We start from the raw sequence: 23,663 nt of genomic DNA, 5'->3' as shown, positions 1-23,663 counted from the left end.
GATTTATGAGTTAACTTGTTTTAGAGAATGATCAAGTATGAAATAGTTTTAGTTAAAGAAACAATCACTGGATCCAGATGTCTCCAAGAACCTACACCCAATCTCCAACCTCAGTTTCCTTTCAAAAATCATGGAAAAGATTGTTCTCTCCCAAGTGCAATCACACATCAATGATCACGCACTAACTGACTATTTCAGTCGGCCTATAAGCGATCTCACAGTACTGAAACAGCCCTTGTGAGAGTACAAAATGATTTACTCGGAGCCATGGACCGCAAAGAGATCATGCTTCTCGTCCTTCTAGACCCCTCTGCCGCCTTTGACTCCATATGCCACAACATTCTTGTGTCTAGACTGAAACACACATTTGGCATCTCTGGCAGGGTCTTGTCTGGATCGATTCTTACTTGAGAAACCGATCCATGCGTGTGCAAGTGGACGGTGTAACATCAGCCCCGCAAGTCCTCAAACATGGTGTCCCGCAAGGATCAGTATTAGGTCCCGTTTCATTTACATGCCATATCCAGCCATTTGTGAACATCAATGGTCACTCTTTGGATTTCCATGTATACGCGGACGATTAGCAGTTATACGTGGCGGTCAGACCATCCAATATAAGCTCAGGAATCCACGGCATACAAGACTGCATTACCGATGTTCATGATTGGATGTCTGCTAATTACCTGCAACTTCACAAGGACAAAACAGAATTCATCATGTTTGGTACGCAACAACAGCCGCCAAGATTCCAGTCACCATCAAGCTATCTTTGGACAAGATTCAAGTTGCTCCAGCTACAACTGTCAAAAACCTGGGCGTTGTCATGGATAGAACCATGTCGGGCAAACATCAGACACTGAACACAGCCAAAGCAGCAAATTTTCATATCGCCAACATCAGCTAGCTCAGAAAGTACCTCGACGATGAAACTTGGAAGATTTTAATTCAGTCTCAAGTAACAAGCAGACTTGATTACTGCAACTCTCTAGTGTTTGAATCTGGCGTAATGTCTCACTTACAGAGAGTTCAGAACAAGGCAGCTCTTGTCGTTTCCCGCTCCAGAAGGGATTGTCATTTCATTGGTTTTATCAAAAAGGACAAGATCGGGTTTGTTGGCTGGAATTCGTCTCAGTCTGTAAACTGGTCTATTCCCGAGAATTTTGAAAGTGTCATTTTCCAGGACGCCCTGGACATGTTCAGGGTCGTACTGTGGATGGACCTCGGGATCAGAGCCACAGACATAGCGGAGACGGTAAGAAAAGCAGCGAGCCATGCCATCATGTCTTTTAAAAGATGCCTTCCACAAGATGCTCAATAACTCCCCCCCTCGTAACTTGGCCGATCCATCATTGGTTAGCTTGCCACGTTTCAAATGAAAAGTATTACATTTGTCGAGTCCAAATGTCATGCCAATATCATTAAATAAGGACTCTAAAAGGAGGTAAATTATTTCTATGTCACAGTTCAGGTACAAACCAAGGCTATTTTTATAAAAAAAATATTATTTTCTCAGACTGTTATTATTATATTATGGATTATAACTAAGTTGCACACCACAAACATAAATGATGTGGTTAAAAACGTCTTTCATGACAACACAATATACTTAGGAACATTTTGTAATCAAACTCCCTCTCCATCTCTGTCTCAGCGTGACGAGCAGACGTTTTAACCACTAGGCTATATGTACAAGATAATACATCCACCTTCTTCCTATTTCATGTTGAAATATTTCCTAATTCCATTTTGACAAGTATACTTTTAACCTATATTTTAAATCACGTACTATGAAGGAGCGTTTTACTAATATCAGTTCCCATTGAAATATTGCATTTTAAAAAGAATTGGATTAGTTAAATGAATTATAAATAGATTTGTTTGGTATTGTGGTCTAGATTAGTAACTGAGGTTGTTACTGACTGTACCCTCAAAGGGGGTTAAAGTATTGTAACAATATTTTCCTCTTGCGAGGGTACGTACATTCGATGTATATTTAAGTCTACCATGTTTTTAATCGTAGTATTTATGTTATTTTAATTTCGGCCAGCATTTCGTACACTCTCAAGTGGCTGGAAAGGATGGTGTCCATTGTTTTCGTCACGATATGGCTGAGATATTGCCGATGTGACGTTAAATCTTAACTCACTCACTCACTTTTAACCTTTAGGCTGCTGCATTAATTTCAGTATAAGGCGTTGATAAGAGGGTGAGTGCACGTGATTACAAACAATCGGTCTGCCACTAAATAAGGAACAACTGAAAAAAATATTCGGCTCATTAATACTGAAAATAAACATTATTATAAATATACATCTAGATCATTACAAACGTACAGATGTTAATTACAAGACAAACATGAATAATGTAAATTTTCCTGAATTTAATCTGAATAACTAAGCTGGCATGTAAACAACTGCGTTTTTGGTGTAAAATTTCAATAAATAAATTGCCAATTTTCAATGTTTATTGAACTCATGAAACAATCTTTTGAACGTTACAAATTTGTTGTACAATTCCTCAGTTCATGTATAAACAGTACCTTCAAGCAGTATGGAATATGCCAATCAAAGAAGTATGGAATATTCCCGTATTCCAGAATATTCCCATGGTCTCGTATGGTCATCTACCTTCAGTTGTTGGCACTCTGTAGCCTGAACTATAGAAGTCTATTGTCATCTATAATTAAAATGTGTTAGATTTAATTTACTGGTTTCAGATTTATGTCTGTGATAAGCCAGTTGTGTTACTGTCACTCGTTGACAGGGTTTCATAATTTACCTTTATTTACCTGCTTGTTTTAAATCTCTAACTGTGATGCTCCACTTAGTTACTGTCCTTTGTCGACAGGTTTTCATGATATATAAATGCCTTTATTGTCAGTTCAACTTTCTAAGATACAATATGGCCGAAATATTGCCGATTTGACTATAAATGGTAACTCCTTAACTACTGATGACACATCCCTTGATCAGCATGCTCTAGATATACACACATTTCAATCATTTGTATGTTAGCTTTACCCGTACTCTGCTCAGTATTTCTGTTACTGGCCGACGTAAACCAGATAACTTACTTGTCGCTGTGAAAAAGCTTTAATATTGCCCAGTCCAGCAATCCACAATTCACCAAACATCTATTGTGAAGATCCGGAATAGAGTTGAGCTTCAGCAAGGACTGCTTGTGGTAAAAGGCGACTAACGGGTTTTGTGGTCAGACCCATATCAGTTGTGTAGATCGTTGCTAATGTTCTTGATGGAGGATTTGTTGGTGCAGACTCGGTTGATAAATACGATGGGTCAGATATAGGACTGTTTTGCTCTCAGATCAAGCCCTGTTATATCTATAAATATTGAGAGGAACGTTGTGCTCCAAATTGCCTGCAAAATGTTTTTGATTTTGATAGTGTTTTTGATTTTGGTAGTAGCAGCTTAATTTGAGAGCAGTATTCAATCATGGTGAGTGATGATCCCCAGTATGGTGATCTACCTTCTGTTGCTTTTGATCCATACCCCATTTTTTATAGTATTGTTCTCTGTAATATTATAGCTTTATGAGTACATGACAGGATTGGGTGTGCGAAACTCTAGTTATGTTATTGTTCGTTTTAATCTCTAAATTTATTGCTGTTTACTATAATTGCTTGTTATGACATTGCCGATACGACGATAAATATTAACTCGCTCACTCACTACTATGATAACTGATGTCCGGTGTTACGGTAAATATTAACTCACTCACAATATGGTTGAAAAATTCTCTAATATTAACCATTATTAAAGTATTACCTGTTTTAGTCACGATATGGCGGAAATACCGCCGGTACGACATTAAATATTAACTCACTCATTCACAATATCGCTGAAATATTGCCAATACATCTTTAAGTCACACACTATGAATGAGTGAGTGAGTTAATATTTATCGTCACGTTGGCACTATTTCAGCCATATCGTGACTAAAAGAGGTCGTATGGTAATAATAGTTCACATTAGAGTATATAATACGTCGACGAAGGACAGTGAAACAACAACAATATCACAATTTGAGATATTCAAACAAGCATTTAACTTAAAACGTTTTTTATGACTGTTTGGGACAATGCATTCTGAAAACCGGGCTACACATCGCCAACACCAAAAGGTAAATCACCACACAAGGAACAATAGGAATCCATCCTGGAAGAAGTATATGATGACTTTAGCTCGAGGATCATGTCCACTTCAGTCAAGCCATCAGATATCAAGACTTCACCATGTGTCCATGCAGGAAGTGAATGTACTGTAAGTCATCATGGTCCCTAGTATGCTAACCTACTTTCAGTTGTTGTCAATATATAGCAGGGTCTTACCTTGTATTATCTATAGTTAAACTGTTTGAGATATAATTACTGCTTTTACATTCGAATATGTGATAATCTCGCTATTTTACAGTCCTTCGTTCACGGCTTTTTTACGCTTTACCATTAATTATTATGCATAAAATTAATTGTTCTCGTCACGATATGGCTGAAATATTGCCGATGTAACGAAAGTTTTACTCACTCACTTCATCCTGTGACAACACGCACACACATGATCGTCGAAGGTTGGTGGATCCAGCATGGAAACGGCAAACAATCACCCCATACGCTTTCGCAACAGTACACCGTACTGCACTTCAACATATCAAAAATAGCAAACCAATAGCAGATTCCAAGAGTCTCGCATGAAGATTCAAAGATTTCTGAGTTGATGTTACTCTCCACTTGAATTAGAGGGATTATTCACATCTCTGAAGTGTCAGGTTTAGTTAAAAACTTGACCATTTTCTGACTTTCCACCCAGGGACCACCTTTTAGCTGGAAAAGAGATCCGTCTGTGAAAATGGCAGCAACAATGTTACGACAAACAAGGCGTTTCTTCAAATTCTGCATCTGACGTTTGGTTGTCCAACGGTTATAAAACAAAATATAAAACAAGGGCACGTGATACAACTACAATTTACACAGGCAAATATAGTTTAAGATAAATTGCAATATTTTATTAGGCATAATAAGCGTGATGTATGTCACTCTACAAGGAAAGCCGTGACAGATTCTCATCATTAAGTTGAGTAAGCAATGCTTTGAGGTATACAACTGCTTATATTTTGAAGCAAGGATGAATCTGCCTCTGCTAGTGACTCAATGACAAAAGCGAATATGCGCTTTAGCATTGTTGTATTTATGTATGTCTATGAGTAGGGCCTCGGCGCCAGTAGTGTCTCATGGGTACACATTACGTGGGGACGGAAATAACCAGACAGTGGCAGATCAGGAGATTCTCGAGGACTCTCTCGCGCGCGCAGTTACACGTTCGAGTAATCGGCTGTCATTTGAATCTCAACAAGTAGTAACACCAAGTGCCAGCTTCTGGCAGATATATGGCGCTTGTGCACTGCACTGGCAGTCATTGAGACAAGTCCCAGCTTCAGTTGGCAAATAGAGGCAAAGGCAGTCCTCCCCATGCAAGTTGTTGGGTTCCTCGTTACACCATGGTGTTATCAAGGAACCATCATTCCATCTCCAGGTACCTTCTTCCTGTAAGTCATCTGCGCCAACCCAAACATATGCTGTTGAAGCCCAGTCTGAAACAGAAAAATGCACCTCGGCGTACTGAAAGAGTATTTCATGTCAGCCCTATAATAAGACTGAAACTATTAGATTACATTTTCCCATTAAAAAAACATCTTTTCCATCTAATCCATCATAATGTACTGAACTTTTGCCATCGTGAATATTGTCTTTACGAATACAACGTCTTTGTTTTTTTACTTGTTGCTGACTGAAACAAGTGCGTGAGTGAGTGAGTGACTGAGTTTTACGCCGTACTCAGCAATGTGACACAGGTGTCATCGATGGACACTACTTTTATCCTTTTCCAGTTTATTAGGCATCACATTGTGTCGATTCACAATTCGAAAGAAGAAGGCAGAAGCCTTGCTACCGATAATGCACTTGGGAAAGAATAATGCACGGCTCTTGCAGGCCCAGCACCTCCTCTTGCTCTTATATTGGCCTCGGGTACATTGCTTTAATTTATCATTCTAGCATTTGCTTATGTGCTTATTTTGTTTTTGATTTTCATTTTCAAGGGCAGGGGCAAATGTAGGCGCAGAGGAAACCGACATCAAGGACACAAAGTACTGAAGGTCACTCCTCGGGTCTCAAACTGACAGTCACTCTCCGATGCCTGGCCTGTGGTGATGATTACCCTAGTAGAATACATTATTCTATAGAGTTGTTCCAAATATAGTCTCACTCATCGTCAATGAAATCTGCGATGCTCATCAAAACCGAGTCACTGCCCAACTACAACAGTGGTTAACCATTGCAGAGCAGTGCTGTGGTGCTCTGGATGACAAGAATGTGGCAGTCACCAGTGTCTCTAGCACCGGTCCTGAATAGAGACACAACAAGGACTTTTCCTCAGCTGTGCTCATGGCCCTAAGAACAAAAAAGGCGACGCTTACTTCACTTTTCTGTGGACTGATCTTTTCTGTGGATTGATCATGACTCTAGCAATGGCGTCACTATTTTCAGTGGATCAGAACTAAAGGGCGGTAGAGAGACTCAGAACTACATATTCAACCAGCCTGGTGCAACGTCTCCACCTGGAAATGATCTTCCTGTGCTTTGTTACATAGCTGGACACAATGCTTTTGGCACAGGCAAGCGTCTCATCTTTCTATCCGAAATATGGAGCACCACGAGCACCAGCCAGGCGTGTAGTTGAGAATACCTTTGATATTCTGGTACGCAAGTTCCTATTTTTTAGAGTTATGAATCAAAGAACGGACATGCTGAAAGATCATTCCATACTGTGTCACAACCTGAGAATTGGACACCCTGTCATCATCAGTAACATAATGGACTTAGAGGACCATGAGCAATTGTGACGTTTTGAAGCTTCTAGTAAGATTCTAGCTTTGTCGTGATTATGCTGACAGAACAGTGTAAAGTAGCATGTTTTGCAAGTTTCAGGTACACGTAGTGTATTTTGCATGTTTCAACGGCAACAACCTTTAGTGAGATATGTACCTACCATTGATGAACATGTATCTGACGATTTCGTCAAATAACCTGACAGGCGTCATTTGAGCCAGCACTGCTCCATCACTGAGGCATTCGTCTGAAGCTACGGTGTAATTACAGGATACACTGGACATTTTCAGACAAGTCCAGCCGATGAAGGTGTATTCAGGAGGACAAGTCCCTGTTGGTTAGAAAATATAAGCGTCAAAATTATTTCAAAATCCAGAGGAACTGCTTGTGCGATTTCAATAATATGCCTCTCAGAGACACACGAATATATCACACACTCCATAAGACAAGTTAATTAAGATAGGTTAATTATATCTCATTGTTGATATGGGCGATTTACGATTATAAGTATTTACGTGTGGGTATACCGAGAGTATTTGCCGTAGGATAAGCGGACTAGATATCAAAACAGCAACCGTAATATACCGTCGGCCCCAGAGAATAATCCGCCTTGATTATCTGCCGAAATACATTTGGAGTAAAGGGGAAACTAACGCTTTTTCAAAACTACCCATGAAGGTCCGGGTTAGAATACTGGACTTCAGTAACCCATGCCTGTCGTAAGAGGCGGCTAACGGGATCGGTCAGGCTTGCTGACTTATTTGACACATGTCATCGGTTCCCAAATGCGTAGATCGATGCTCATCTTACCGATCACTGGATTGTCTGATCCAGAGTCGCTTATTTACAGACCGCCGCCATATAGCTGGAATATTGCTGAGTACAGCGTAAAACTAAACTCACTCACTTGGTTTAGTAAGCAACAAATAAAAAACAACAAATAGCGGTTGTAACGACGTTGTATTCGTAAAGACAATATTCACGATGCCAAAAGTTAACAAATTATGATATGGATTACATGGAAAAGATGTTTTGTTTTTCTGGGTTTTTTATGGGAAAATGTAACCTAGCAGTTTCAGTCTAATCATAGGCTCACTGACCTGGTTGACATGTCATCGGTTCCACATTGCGTACATCGATGCTGATGCTGTTGATCACTGGATTGTCTGGTCCAGACTCGATTATTTACAGACCACCGCCATATAGCTGGAATATTGCAGAGTGAGGCATAAACCTAAACTCACTTACTCACTCACTCGTACTGCAATATAGTGCCTATACAGAAGTATCAAAAGGGATGTACAATCTGATGACAATCGGGAGCATGTTGTTATTTTCGCCCGATGGAACCGATGGATGGTACCGATGGTACTCGATTTTTACAGACCGCCGCCATATAGCTGGCAAATTGCTGAGTGCGGCGTAACACTAAAATCACTCACTTTTTTAAAAAATGTGTGTACTCACCCTCCTTCTTGTATGTCTGCAATCCAGTATCATTGAGAGGCTCATCTTGGGGTAGGACACCGTATGGTATCATATGACAGAGTGTATTCGCCTTGCTGTACAAAATGGAATAACACTCAGTCTCTAAAGCACATATTTGAGCACACTCAATAGGGCTCATAGATGATAATGTTTTGTACGAGGCTGTCACGTTGAGTTTGATAGAGTACCGTTGAAACTTTGTGACCCTACAGTTTATCAAATAAACAAAATCCCAAAATGCAATGAACATGCACACTATGAGAGTGAGGTTTGTCAGCTCCATCTGTGCCGTACATTCCATGTACTCGCTGTACTATTACACGGTTGACGCTCTTGGTTCAATCAACTTTGGATACTATCTGACGACATGGCTGCGGACAACAAAAGTATGGATTGACTCCTACCAACTCCTAAAACATAACGGGCACTTTTATACGTGAACAACTGACATATCATCAATAACCTGTCATAGTGAAATTGATGTACTCTAAGTCACTGCACAATGGAAACAATGCTACAAAATCACAAAGTTACAAAACATTACCATCAGAAGCGAGCTTCAATTAAAATTCGTGTTCGCTTTGCTTCGCATTGTTACCAGCCTGTTATGGAATGGTAGGCCATGAAGCGCAGCAATTTTCAGTTGTTGACGTGTGTCCGCACAGGCCAATTATCAGTTACTTCATGAAGTTTCCGTTAGTGGATTAGGACTCAGGTGTGTGCAAATATTACATTCTTTGTTGCTGATGGAGAATGTTTGTATAGGCTGTACAGCAATGCTAGCTCTTTCTGTGTTTGTAAATATGTCTTATTTAAACAGTTTCGAGGAAACAGTGTCGACGTAACACATCATGCATTTTTCATTACCAGTCGTTATGATCAAACATTTCTTACTACATGGTCACACCACAACGATATTGATATATAGGCTGTCCTTGAACAAACCGATCCTAGCGCTAAGGTGCCCGTAACTCCCACGTACAGTGGGTGGTCGTTACTGCCTCGGTAATGTGGTGTGCATTAATAGGAGAGAATAGGAGAGTATAAGAGAGTTTATGGTTTACAAATGAAATAACATTTGCTCAAAGGTACACTGATGCGGAGCAATTTCTGTGGATTGATGGTTTCTTTCGTTATTGTTTTTCTCCCGTGAGTACCCGGATGATATCCCAGATTTCGGGACTGGTTCGTGATCTCGGCTGCGCCTCTCATATGCGCAATTGATAGTTTATGTGTAGACTGATCAACAAAGATGAAGTCATTTTATTTCGTTCTTATGGAAACAAATCAAGCACCTTGAAGTTGACGCACCTGCCAGTGGTATAAAAAAAACCCAAAAACGTTAGAACTGAAAAATAACGAAGTCAGTGTACGTCTTTATATTTTGTCTCATAAACCTAATTAGTCCCTTGTCACATTTGTATGCATTTTGAAAGTTAATTATAAAAACCCACACGGTCTGCTTATACTTACAGTGAATTTCTAACATGATATTAATATCTAAATATTGTATATATTGCCAACGTGAATCATATTTCACATACAGCCTATTCGCGACCTAGTGCATGCTTTCTGTAATACAGATTCTTCTGAATGCTACACGAAATGAATTAAAACAAAATGCAAATATTAAATTTAAGACAGACGAAGTTATAGCAACAATGTCAGGCTATTATCTCGTTCAGGAATATATCCCTTAATTTCCACATAAAAGAATGATATTCCACTCATCTGCAGCTGGAAAACAATCCTGCTCTATGTCTTGTGCCTTTCAACAGTCTAATATGCGAAAAAGTGACACATCCTTCGAGAAATATTCACACTGGTGTATACGTAATCTCACTAATCACCCAGGACAGCACACCTGGCAACTAACTGGATGATGTCCGCCATTAGTTAGCCAATAATGAGCAACAATCAATCAATCAAGGCAGTAGCAGTTAATTCTTTGTAGGAAGGATGTTGTTTTTACGCTCTTGCTTTACGACAGGGTGTATTCAGTATAGATAAGTAAATCTACACGCATAAACACTGCCTTTTTGACAAATCCGCTGTGGAAGTAATTAATCAATCAGTGTGTTATCGGTTCATCCTTTGATCGATGTTTGTTTTTGTAGCTCAGCTGATAAACCCACTTGCATCACTTACATGCACATATTACATAACATACAATACATTTGCCACTACAGACCTTAATTAATAATGTTGAGTATTTACTCCAGACAGGAGAAACGCCAAATGGGAACCGATGTCGAGTAATTTTAGTGGTGCTACCACTATTAACACCCGATATAAATTCATTAACTGACCATCAAGTGAATGATGACAAATAACACACGTAGGTTTATACCATCAAAAGCGAGGAAGATGTAATCTCTGTGTCGCATGCAGCCTGAAAACACTTATGGGCCGTAACTGTTTTGATGATACCAACGGAACTTGTTGTTATATAAGAAATGCACATAGGTATTTGCTGTGTACTTGGGTAAATGGGTATAATCAGTTCCTTTTTATGTACGAAACTTTTCAGATTTCTCTACCAATGGCACAGTCGTTGTTGTAAGTTTACGAATTCAGATAAATCAACTGTGTGCTTTCATTATCATAGATAATAAACCGGGGCAGTAGCTACCAAAATTTACGTATGATGTTTGCTATGACAGCTCGGCCAACACAAAACGATCTAAATATAAAGCTTTGCAATCTTTCGGACTTATAGGAAACAAATGGCTTGCTACGTGTATGTGGACATCATATTTTCACATGACATGATTAAATATCGAGGTAAAAAACACAGAAATAGGATCAAATTGGATCAGTCACTATACCATCCAGGCATCAGAAAAAAACTACACTGCTGGGATATTTGGTTACAATCATAAGGAATACCATGGATATTTTTAAATAATAGCATGTGATGGGCATCCGGCCTCCTCACTTTTTAGGGTGAAGAAATTCTGCTTATGTGGACAGGAGCCCAGCCCCTTTGTCCGTCACGGTCGAGGGAGCGGGTGCTGACCAGTTTCCTGTTTGGTTTCGTAATTAGACCGTTGGTGAGAAACATTATTCGCTCCGCATCAGTGCTCCTTTAAGTATGGTCCGTATATGTGCCAACTGGACCCAGATATGAATTTTATTTTCTGCGGTTTCCGTGGAAAAGTGAGACATATTGTGACTATGAAGATGGCATCTTGTCCGGAGCAGATCTCACAAACTATATATGTTATCAAACATAGTACGTATGTTCACCATGATCCGTAGATTTGCCGTAATCGGGTTACACCAGTATGTGCATTTTATTATTATTTTGTTTTTCGTTTGGTTTTGTTTTTTTTGTTTCATCAACGTCAACATCTACTGTGGGCCCAGCGTCAGATTCGACAGGCATAGAGTCTGGAGGCGACGTCGTGAAGGGTATGCCCAATGTTGTGAACGGTATGCCCAGGACGTCGACAGATTCCGGGGGCGAAAGTTGCATGGTGTGGGGTGCTTTCTGTGGGAACAACCGTTCACGACTTCTGGTCATCCGTGGAAACGTCACAGCTGCTGCTTACCGCGACCAGGTGCTCACCCCAGAACTGGTGCCTTTCATGGCAGTTCAAGGCCGAGGTCTACACTTCTAGCATGATAATGTTCGGCCGCATACCGCGATGTTGACACGAAATTTCATTCAAAACGCTGGAATCAACTTCATGGACTAGTCATCGAGATCCTCTGTCCTTAATCCAATAGAGCACGTTTGGGATGCGCTTGGGAGAAGGCTTCATTCTGTGGTCTTGGGAACCAACCTCAGAATTTGCAGGAATTGGCGCTGCCTTGCAAGTGCAATGGCGCAGAATCCCCAACCACGTGTTCACAAGCATCAGGCAGTCGATGAGGAGACGGTGTTTGGCAGTGGTCAATGTGCGGGACGGCCATACACAATACTGAACTGAGAAATTTCGAATTTTTATTCTTGTGACTTGACATTTTATATACCGATGTTTTGGAACGGCGATGTACCCTAATGGAACTGATTGTGGCACTGTCAGTGTATCGAGTACATCACACAGATTTCAGCAATGAAATAATAACAATGTAACCATCTAACCATCTCTTGTTCTTTCATAATGTCTTGAAGAAAGAATGTGAAGTTTCTTTTTTGACTCAGTATATAGTCAGTTTTCTAACTTCCCGCCGCGTTGACACACGAATAAAAGAACGCAAATCCTCTACAGCCAGGGCAGACAGCAAAGCAGCTATCTCAGAACACCAACGAAAATTCCCCGCTAATCGAATCAAGTTCGATGAATTCGAAGTCCTGTCAGCCAAAAACCAGGACTTCACAAAAAGAAAACTGTTGGAAGCCATCGAAATCCGCCGCCACAAACCTATGATCATTAGAGACCAAGGATACTACATACCAACAGCCTATGAAGAGCTAATCAAACCATGGACTATCTGTTTGTAGTATCATTGTGCCTGTTGTTTCTACTTAATCCCTCTCGTCATTGGATTCATCACTATTGCTCTTTGTTGTCTTAGTTCCCTACTGGCCTCTTCCACTTATGTACCACCTGTTCACATGCTGTTGTTAATGTTAAGCCGCTGTTTGGTACAACATACCATGTATATAAGCTTCTCACTATTTGGTTGTATTCACATTTAGCTTGAAAACGGTGTAAGAGTCTACATCGAAACGTCGCCCAACGTAATAAACAAGACGTTGTAATCCATACAGCAGTATGTTTCATATCCATCTGAGGTCATTCACAACTCTTAGTGGCAGACTTTCGGGTATGGCGTGTTGTCTATAAGCAGACTGGAGTTAAGTCAGAATGTTATTTTCAGACAGGTGATCCATGAGTCTCTTTGTAACTGCTCGCTTGAACAGTCTAGACAGATAAGGCAAGTTAGAACTGGGTGGTACTTTTTAAGGACAGTAAAGTCGTGGTTCATGTGTGGTTTGATGATAACAGTCTTCATGTTTCCCGGAAACACAAGACAAGTAAGTGAATATTGACCATTAACAATAGTAAAGACCCGTGTGGCAAAGTTCAAGTAATGCCCAGACTGCAGTATCGATCACACAATATTTGTACACGCCTGCTTCTTTGACAGTAGCCATTGTAACCTTCCTTGCAAAAGTGAATGGTAAATTTGCGAAAACCAGTGCATGCCATGACTGCCGATTATGGAGTATGCTTCCCAGAAAAGGTTAATAGATCCTGATACATTAGTACGAAATATACAATATATTGTTGGGTCCAAAGGGACATACACACACACTCGCACGCACGCACGCACACGCACACCACACTTTTTGGCAGACAGACTGAAAGGCAGAAAGGCAAGTGGTATGTCAAACTCACTTTGTCACGTTGTGTTGACTTATTTACGTGTTTATTTACTGAGATAAATACTTATTGACCTATTGTGGAAATGGGATGAAACAACCGAGGTGAAACGACTTAGGTGAAACGACAAGGGTGAAACTACTTGCAGTGAAACGACCCGCAACCAAATGAGCAGTCCGAAGATGTGGATACCGACGTGACAACACGGTAATGCATGTTTCTTGATTTGAAAACACACAGAAAGGTGGAACTCAACAATCTTTCGGGTAAAACAACATTGTGAACATCGGGTCAGAACATTTATTTTTCCGCGCCAACCATCGGCCAGTCTCAATTGGTAATTTATGGTTAGATGTTCTAAACTTTAAAATAGGGTAGTACATAGTTTTCGGAAGAAGAAGCTCTTTTTCTAAGATTGGTTGGGTTTTGAAATATTTTTAGTAATTCCCCTTAGAACTTGAATCAACTTGAGACTTCCAATTTTGAAAGAACAGTGCTATTAAAATACCTTTATAATGTTGTCCTCCTGAGAGGGTAGGTAAGTCCCAACACATTCAAAGTAAATTACAGCTTACCACTGTTTTTAATCGTAGCATAGAAGTATTTGTAATTATGGCAAGATTACAAACAGCTGATGGGATGGTGTAAATCGAGCTGGGGCCAGTGGATGAAGCAAAGATACAGTAAGTCCCCATGTTCCCTAGTATGGTGATTTACCTTCAGTTGTTGGCAAACTATAGCCCATTTTTATATTGTATTGTCCTCCATAGTTACACAATTGTAGATTTGTTTACTAGTTTTAAATGGGTATCTGTGACGTACTGGTGGTTTTTCTGTTCTTCGTCAACAGGGATTTAGTTTCTAATTTCCTTCATATACAATGTAATGATTAATTGTTCTCGTCACGATATGGCTGCAATATTGCCGATGTGACGATGTAACTCGCTCACTCTTCCTCCTGGAGAATCGACGGTACTTGACAAATGTACATGTGAAGCGTGCTACACTTGGCATCGTTATGACAGGCACCTCCATCTCTGACTCGAAGCTGCAAACAGTCCTCAGCCGCTCACAGATCATTAGGTTCATTCTTGCACCACTCGGAAACTGGAGTGCCGTAATTCCAGGACCACGTTCCTTCCTGTGCCATGTCTGTGGCACCAGCATAGAAAAGCTGCTTCTTGGAGCCTGGAACACGAAGCTGAAATTGAGTTCTCCTGCCACTGCCCATTGATAGTTTTCTGTTGAGGTTAGTGGTCGACGTTTATCGCCGCACTCATTAATAATTCAGTAATGTTCAGGAGCAGAGGACCGTGTGGTTGGCCAGATCGGAGAGATCAAGGTAGGGTGGAGAAACACAATTTCAGCATTGACTTAGATTATCCTTCTTTTTCTGGACTGATTGATTGCTGTTTAACGATACACACAGAAATATTCTAGCTATATAGCTGTGGTCTGTTAGTATAAATATCTGAATCAGAATCCAGTGACCAACAGTATAAACATCCATATGTTTTAACATCCAGAGTCAGAGAGTCTGACCACCCGATCCCGCTAGTCGCCTCGACAAGCATGGGTTGCTGAAAACCAATTCAAACCTGGATCTTCACCTGCGTCTTTTTATTTATGTGTTTCACGTCTTTACTTAGCGAATAATTACTGAGTTGTTAAAAAAGGACTCCTATAGTGAATACATCACCATCAAGTCAATAGACCCTAGTATAAACTCCTCATAAAAAAGCAACACGTATGTTCATGAGATGTTGCTAAAAGGTAAATATTCAAAGAGTACATAACCTTTAGTTACTGTCAAATTGCTTTGTCTGATAACATTGACAACATCACCCGAACACAACCATCCTCACAAAAAATATGGGATGAATGTGTTCAAAGCTTCACATATGCACCCTGATCGGTGTAAACCTACCTGTAATCATTCCTCTGGCACAACACGCGGGTCTTAACCTCATTTTTATGGATGATAATGACTATTAATGCCCGTCCATGCCCGATAATGAGAGAGGGCTGTTGAACATAGTAGTCATTCGCGTTTCTGAACACTTTCACGGGTACATGCTGTTGATGATATGTCAGTCTATCATTGCTTAATACCATTTCTTTTCATTTTCTTAATCGTGTGTACATATGCTTCACCTTTCTATTGCATGATTTGCAATTTCAAAAAATAAAAATGTAATGAGACAAAAATTAGTATTGCTTAACTGAATGAGTATAGTTACCTTAAAAGGCAAAACAAGGAAGCAGATAACAATTTCAACGAATTCAAGAGTGTACCATCATGCCCTTAATTTGAAAAACATCCCAGCACACCAAGTGGCGGGTGTAACCCTAGGGTAGCAAATGACAGACTGCTGTGTTACCATTTACAATGACCCCAATTAAGGCGGCTTCATAAGATGTAAGTGACAGGTCTCAATATTTTCAAAACAGAAAACATAAGTAGGTTGAAGCGAAATTCCGACAGAAAGAGTATTCACATTCAAATCTGCCCATCGATACTCGGAAGCTCCAAACCGAACTCTTAGATTTAAAGAGTGAGTGAGTGAGTGAGTGAGATTTGGTTTTATGCCGCTTTTGGTAATATTCCAGCACCATCTCGGAGTGAGACACCAGGAATGGGCTCCACACATTGTAACAGTGTTGAGTCTCCGGCGTGACTTTAGACCAGATGACGATCGTCGTGAATCAGCTGGAACTAACATGTCACCAAGTCAAGTTTATATTCTTTACATGATTGATAAGAAGGAAGTTTTAAAAGCAAGGTGAAGTCTTACTCGCTAAGCAACTTTGCTGTTAATTCATTTATTCATATACCAACCATACTCAGCTATGAACTTCAAGATTTCGTTCATGAGGTATCTTGTCTTCACTTGAACCAGTTCTCCTCCATCTTCTGAACAGGAGACTTGAGCCTCATCATATGGTTTTTTGAGCTGGACCTTCACAGGCATACTCCGCCGACGATGATGTAATTATCCGGACACATCCCTGAAAAAAAGAAATTAAAGGACAATAACTTTTGCATGAGTATCAACTTTATTTTGATGTAATCTTCATCATTTGACATGTAACGTACACAGCAGAATATCAAACAATGATCGATAATGGTGTTGCAGTACATGTTCTGTGCTCTGTTTCTAACAGTCATACCTAAAGTGTAAGTATGAAATACGTAAGTGTCTGTACACAGAAGGGTAGACCATCTCTGTTGCCGATGCCCTCTGAAATTTTAACGGGTTCTTAGAGAGCATTCCGTAACATCACTGAAATTGTTGCAATAACTACTCACTCACTCCCTCACTCACTCACTCACTCGTGAATATCCGGGTCTTTAGCAACCCGTGTTAGTTGATCAGGTGGCCAGAATCGTGTCATGACACGTGTCATGGTATAACAATTGCGTACATCGATGGTTGCTGTCACTGTTACTATGTTACTAGTATACCTCGCTGCTATAGCACTCGTGCACTCACTCAAACCCACCCACTCACTCACTCATCATCTACTCACTCACTCACTCACTCACCCAGTCACCCAGGCACCCACTCACCCAGCCATCATCCATTCGCTAAGTCACTCACTCACATTATAACGTCAGTACTCACCAGTCTTCACAAAAGCACTCATGCCGATGTCCACATCTAACCTTTCCCTTGGTAGCAGGCGGAAGTCAGATTCAAACAAATGACAAATGTGGTTTCTTTCACTAAAGGAGAAGGCAGCACAAGCAACACCAGCAAAACAGCTCCTTGCACAGATAAATATGCTCGGACAGGTGAACTCCTTGTTCATGCCTGCAATCTGTCGATCTGTCAAAGACGGTATATTTTCGAATTTAACAAAAGTAGATTTGGGGGAGACTTGTTCCACCCATGCAATTAACAGCGATGCCAGAAGAACTGCAAACATGATACCAGAGGGAATGCCAAAATAGTTTGTTCTTTTCGACAAAGTGATAAGGTTTATGGTCAAATTTCATCAGAAAATTTTCGCACTACGGCACATTTGAATACATATTCGTAAACATCCGCAAAATTGCCACCACGTGAGATAAGCAGTCCATACGCGTTTGAGAGGCTTTCAATGATGGAATGGTACGGGCGTGTTTGTTTGAGTTGTCAGGGAACACATTTCTATATGAAACTGACACGTATTTGGCAATGTCCTACTGAAACATTATCTCTTGTCTGCTTAGAAAGTCACATTCTTGTCTAAAATCTATAGACGGTGTAACTATTGTGTGAAACAATTGATTCTTTATCGACTATTAGAAAGCCGTGGTAGTGTTTTTGAACAATTTTTTTCCTGTGGACGATCCTAGCTGCTATGTGACAGCGAACGATGACCGCATCCGTTATCCGAGGGATTGTGAAGAATGAAATTGCACGACATAAGTTTCATTATATAACAGACTGAGTGAATGCGAAAAACTAGTATTATTCCATTGTCAATTTACTGCTGTTTAACAGAAGTTCTTTATCTGATAGAGTTTAAGTTCAACTTCTGAGGTTTGCATTCGGGTACACCCTGGTAATCCCTCATGTCCCATACCACTCTGATGACGCATGCCCTCCTCTTGATGCCCTGCTCTTGATGCCCTGCTCCCTGCTCACATGTCCTGCACTCCATGTTGTTGACACACGCCCTGCGCTCCCAGCTGACGGCACATGTCCTTAACACAATGCTGCTTACACATGTCCTGCACCCCAAGCTTTCCTGTAGCTTTCTTGTAGCTGCGCATTTTCCATCACAATGAATAAATATTTCAGTGTAAAAAATATTAAGGGCCTTTCTGTTTCTGTTAGTAGTCATTTGATTATTTTTCTTAAAGAAAGAAATTGAATTGTTGCATAAATTTGTGCACGTTTTGTAAACAAATGATGGTTTTGGGGTGTTTTTTTTTAAAATTCATAGTATACGTCATCAACTGAGATTGTTAGTAAGTGAGGGGTCTAGATTTTCGACGCTCTCCTAGTCACATGGTTGTCGTAGGTGTCATACATTAATATAGACATACGGCTGTCTTGACGCTAAGAGAGCTTGGAAGATCGAAGCCCTGTAAAAATATTGTCCCCTTGAGAGGGTACGTAAGTCCTAAAACTTTCAAAGTCAATTTAAACTTACCACCTTTTTAATCACAGTGTATATGTCTTATTCATTCATAGCTAGATCGTCTATCTGCCTAAATTGCTAACAGCTGAAAGCTGAAGGGATCATGGTTTACATCCAGCTAGGGACCATGCAGGAAGCAAATGTACTGTAAGTGATAATCGTCCCTAATATGGTGATCTTCCTTCAGTTGTCTGCAATATCCTGTTTTATATTGTATTGTCTTTTTTAATTAAGCTGGTACAGAGTAACATAGTAATGTTATATTCATGATAGTTTTTGACAAATACCTTTATTTAATCGATTCCCAACATGGGTATAATGTGTGAACCCCATTTCTGGTGTTACCTGCCGTGATATTGCTGACAATATTTCTAACAGCGGCATAAAACTAAACTCACTCACTACACTACATATCCCAGTACATTTCTCTAGTGATATATGTCACAGATATACCGACTGCCGTGCTGCAGCTGAGGTAATGGCAACAAAAACTCATGTCCTGAAAGTGCCGGAAACGACGGGGACATTCTGTTTGCTATAACCTCTTGTGTTGTCGGTATGTCTCAAAACAACTTACAATGACGTGGAGGGGTGATCGGTTGACCAATAGTGCTGCCAGACTGCATGCTGATTAATGGTATTTACCGAAGAAAAGGCATCTGGTAGCCACTATATACATCTTTCCTGATGGACTGTTTTGACAGGGTCATGTATACCATTGATTATTAGGGAAATACTGGAGGAAAGCCTAAATGTGTGTAGCATTCACTCGTTATATATTCGACCCGTTATCATCCAGGTGAGGACTGGTCTTCAGCATCCCACGCTTGTCTTAAGATACGGTTAACGGGATCGAGTGGTAAGGCTCGCTGACTTATATGTCATCGTAGCCCAGCTGATAAATGGTGGTACATGTTGTTTGTTTTGTATTGAACTGGCATGGAGTGACATCAAGACACTATAGTGCACTCCTCAGAACTGCATTGTACTTAAAAATATACACTGCGCATGTAGGGTTCCCAAAACTTATACATGTCAAGTCTTACGAATTGTTATCAATTGTTGGACCCCATTACAAACCAACAGAAGACACTATTGAAGTCCACTCTGTTAGGGCTCAAAACAGCTCACCATTAAATGTTGTCTTATATTAACTCCAAATAATAAGTCATTTCAATGATAAGGGTTCTGTTAGGTAGACTGCTACAGTTTTAAACAATTCTAATCTTGGTGGCTTAAAGATAGCCCGATAACAGGATGAGTAGGCACGGTTCATTGGGAATTCTGACTGTGGAGTACTCTCCACATGTGTTGGTTTAGATGGACCATCGTTGCTTTTACCAGACAGATGATTTCCTGGTACACTTGAGAGAATCTCATTGGTCGCCTTTGTTGTGACGATACTCAGCGCTGTCATCAGTCTTAGCATGGTATGAACGAAGTGTGTTGGCGTAACCTGTCACAACACCTGGTATGCAGTCCTTTCCTTGCCTCATTCTCACATTGTTACGTATGTGTACTTAGTGCAGCCTTAGGATGTGACGATCTGTCGTAGTAAAGCTTTTGACGCATTTTAGAATCTGCCATTGCCTGATGCACTCTTTCACAGCTGATTAAGTTTGGCTTCAGTAAATCTGAATGACTGGGAAAACCAGTCCTGAAACGTCTTGCCATAAGTAGCCAGGAGAAGATCTCACTTAATGGAGTGTTGTCGTGTTTTGCTGTAGTGCTACCCGAGACCACAAAGTCATCAACAGTAGGGTGAGTATCACAACATACCCCCAATTCTTTTTTGAAAGATCTCTCTTGCACTTTTGATACCAAAGTGTAATCTCATGAATCAATATGGAGTGCAGAATGTCGTCTGTACTGACGACTGGGTGTCTTGTGGTACTTGCCAGAAAAATGACTTGGCATCCAGCACTGTAAAATACCGACACCCCGACCAGTCGCACAATCCGTCCGCTTCGGGGCCGTCTCGTTCCCCTGGTCTCCCTGATTGGTCGCCCTGGTGGGTCTCCCTGACTTACCATATCAGTCAGGGTTTACACACATGGCCATTACGCCACATTGTCACCAGGTCAAAGCATTGATTACATAACAGTCTCGTTTCCTGTTGACTTCGTGCAATAGCCAGTCCAGATTTTTAGACTAATTCATTTAACTGGATGCATAAATGTTAATCAGTATGATTTGATACATTTAAGCACTCCACGCTCCTTCAAATCTTTGCAAACGCGTCCTACATCGTGCTCTTTGGAACAGCCAGTTCTGACAAACAGAAACATGAAATCGTGGAAATCGCAAAACGAGGTTCTGCCAATAGAAAGGTTTGACGGTCTGGTACGGATGGTTTGCATAAATGAAGTTTTAGAGAAAGTTACTAAATGACATAGTCTATGACACAATACTGGAACAATTCTGTACAGATATAACAGAGTGAGTGGGCGGGTGAGTGAGTGAGTGAGTTTGCGTCGTGTTAACAATATTCCAGCAATATCACAGCAGGGGACACCAGAAATAGGCTTTACATTATACCCATGTGAAGAATCAAACCCGGATCTTCGGCGTGACGACCAAAGGTCTTAACCACTAGGCTACCCTACCGCCCCAAAGAATTCAGAGGACGTATCAGCATTCATTACGGAGAGAGGAGAGACGGCGGGGTAGCATTGTGGTTGAGTAACCAGTTTGCAGGTGCTTGGGTTACCTCAACTCCTGTCCCCGATTTCACTAAAGGTGTACTGACACCAGCAACACTTCCGGCTGTTCCCACGTTGAGCTGACCCACCGCGCTGTAACTCCACTACAATGACGCGAGGAAGACACCAGGTATGAAGCTGGCGAAAAACGTGTCATGTCGAAAAGCGCACGTAAACTCCCCTAATCCTCATCGGGATTTTCACGATACGATTCCCCAGTGCGGACAAGTGGTTCGTTCAAGAATTTTGATATGCATATGCAATGAGGACGCTGGGGATCCTAGCGGTTAAAGCTCATCGTCCGGTTTTTAACGATACCATACGTCAACCTTGCATTCTCGGAGTAAAACCAATTCTTCAAAAATTGAAAAAACTCCCCAAAACCGATAACTCTGCTAAAAGTTTCAAGTCAAATATTTTCAAAGGTTGTTCGTAACTGGGTCAATGAAGTAATGAACAGAGCATTATAGATTTTTACCTGAGCAGGCCAGATGTAGTTTGTTGTTTAAACTCTATGGCGCTAATATCAAAGGTAGAACTCATGGGTTATTGCATGTAAGCCATTTCGTTTGGAACATTGTGCGCTTCAGTAACGATAAGCATGCATTACTGTTGTATAGTGGACCAGTGACCCCTGTATTTGAAATAAACTCACGCCCATTCACTCCACCACAATGAAGGCCTTGTGTATTTTGTGCTTGAAGTTGTGGTATTATATGAACGTTTCAGTTACTTCTATCATCAGTTTATCACTATACTAACATTTACATGATCAGACGCGCCTTGTTTTTCCCTCAGTCTCCTGGATGTTAACCTCAACGGCACGTCGTATTAACAATCTCAACTCCCTGGGCAATACAACTCTCGTAACCACTCGACGCACCTAGTCATTGCGATTTTCTCATTCTTACGAGGTACTTGTTCACAGCTGGGTGGACTGGGACACACAGTCACAGTAATTTGGCCGTGCCTGCAACTAGGTGTTGGCATATTCGTGTGTTTCCAATGAGATATTGACGGATTATTGTTGTAAAAATGTACTCACTCGCCCATTCACTTCTCACGTTGTAAACCATCACGGCCTACCTGGCCTTCAAATGTTTCGTTATTTTAAATGGCTCGAGATAAACTGACACCACCACGTTGACCCCGTTATAGATCTGTTGATATATTAAAAAGATACATTCCCCGTGGAACAAGGAAAGTGTTGATGTATTGGCGGAGACATGTTTACTTGGAACAATCAAGTTGTTGGTGTATTGACGACTACATGTTTACTAGGAACAATCAAATTGTTGGTTTTTTGACGAGTACATGTTTACTAGGAACAATCAAATTGTTGGGTTTTTTTGACGAGTTCATGTTTATTTGAAACGATCAAATCGTTGGTGTATTGATAAATACATGTTTACTTGGAACAATCAAATTGTAGATATATTGACAGATACATGTTTACTAAGAACAATCAAATTGTTGGTGTAATGACGACTACATGTTTACTTGGAACAATCAAATCGTTGATGTATTGACAGATAAAGGTTTAATATTAACAACCAAATTGTTGGTCTAATAACGATATGTTTACTAAGAACAACCAAATTGTTGGTCTAATGACGATATGTTTACTAAGAACAACCAAATTGTTGGTCTAGTGACGATATGTTTACTAAGAACAACCAAATTGTTGGTGTAATGACGATATGTTTACTAAGAACAACCAAATTGTTGGTGTAATGACGAGTACATGTTTACTAGGAACAATCAAATTGTAGATATATTGACAGATACATGTTTACTAAGAACAATCAAATTGTTGGTGTATTGACAGATAAAGGTTTAATAGGAACAACCAAGTTGTTGGTGTAATGACGATATGTTTACTAAGAACAACCAAATTGTTGGTCTAATGACGATATGTTTACTAAGAACAACCAAATTGTTGGTGTAATGACGATATGTTTACTAAGAACAACCAAATTGTTGGTGTAATGACGAGTACATGTTTACTTGGAACAATCAAATTGTAGATATATTGACAGATACATGTTTACTAAGAACAATCAAATTGTTGTTGTATTGACAGATAAAGGTTTAATAGGAACA

This window comes from Haliotis asinina, chromosome 9 (genome assembly GCF_037392515.1).
Source record: "Haliotis asinina isolate JCU_RB_2024 chromosome 9, JCU_Hal_asi_v2, whole genome shotgun sequence".
NCBI lineage: Eukaryota > Metazoa > Mollusca > Gastropoda > Lepetellida > Haliotidae > Haliotis > Haliotis asinina.
The sequence above is the reverse complement of the archived record's forward strand: the minus strand, read 5'-3'. Positions refer to the sequence as shown.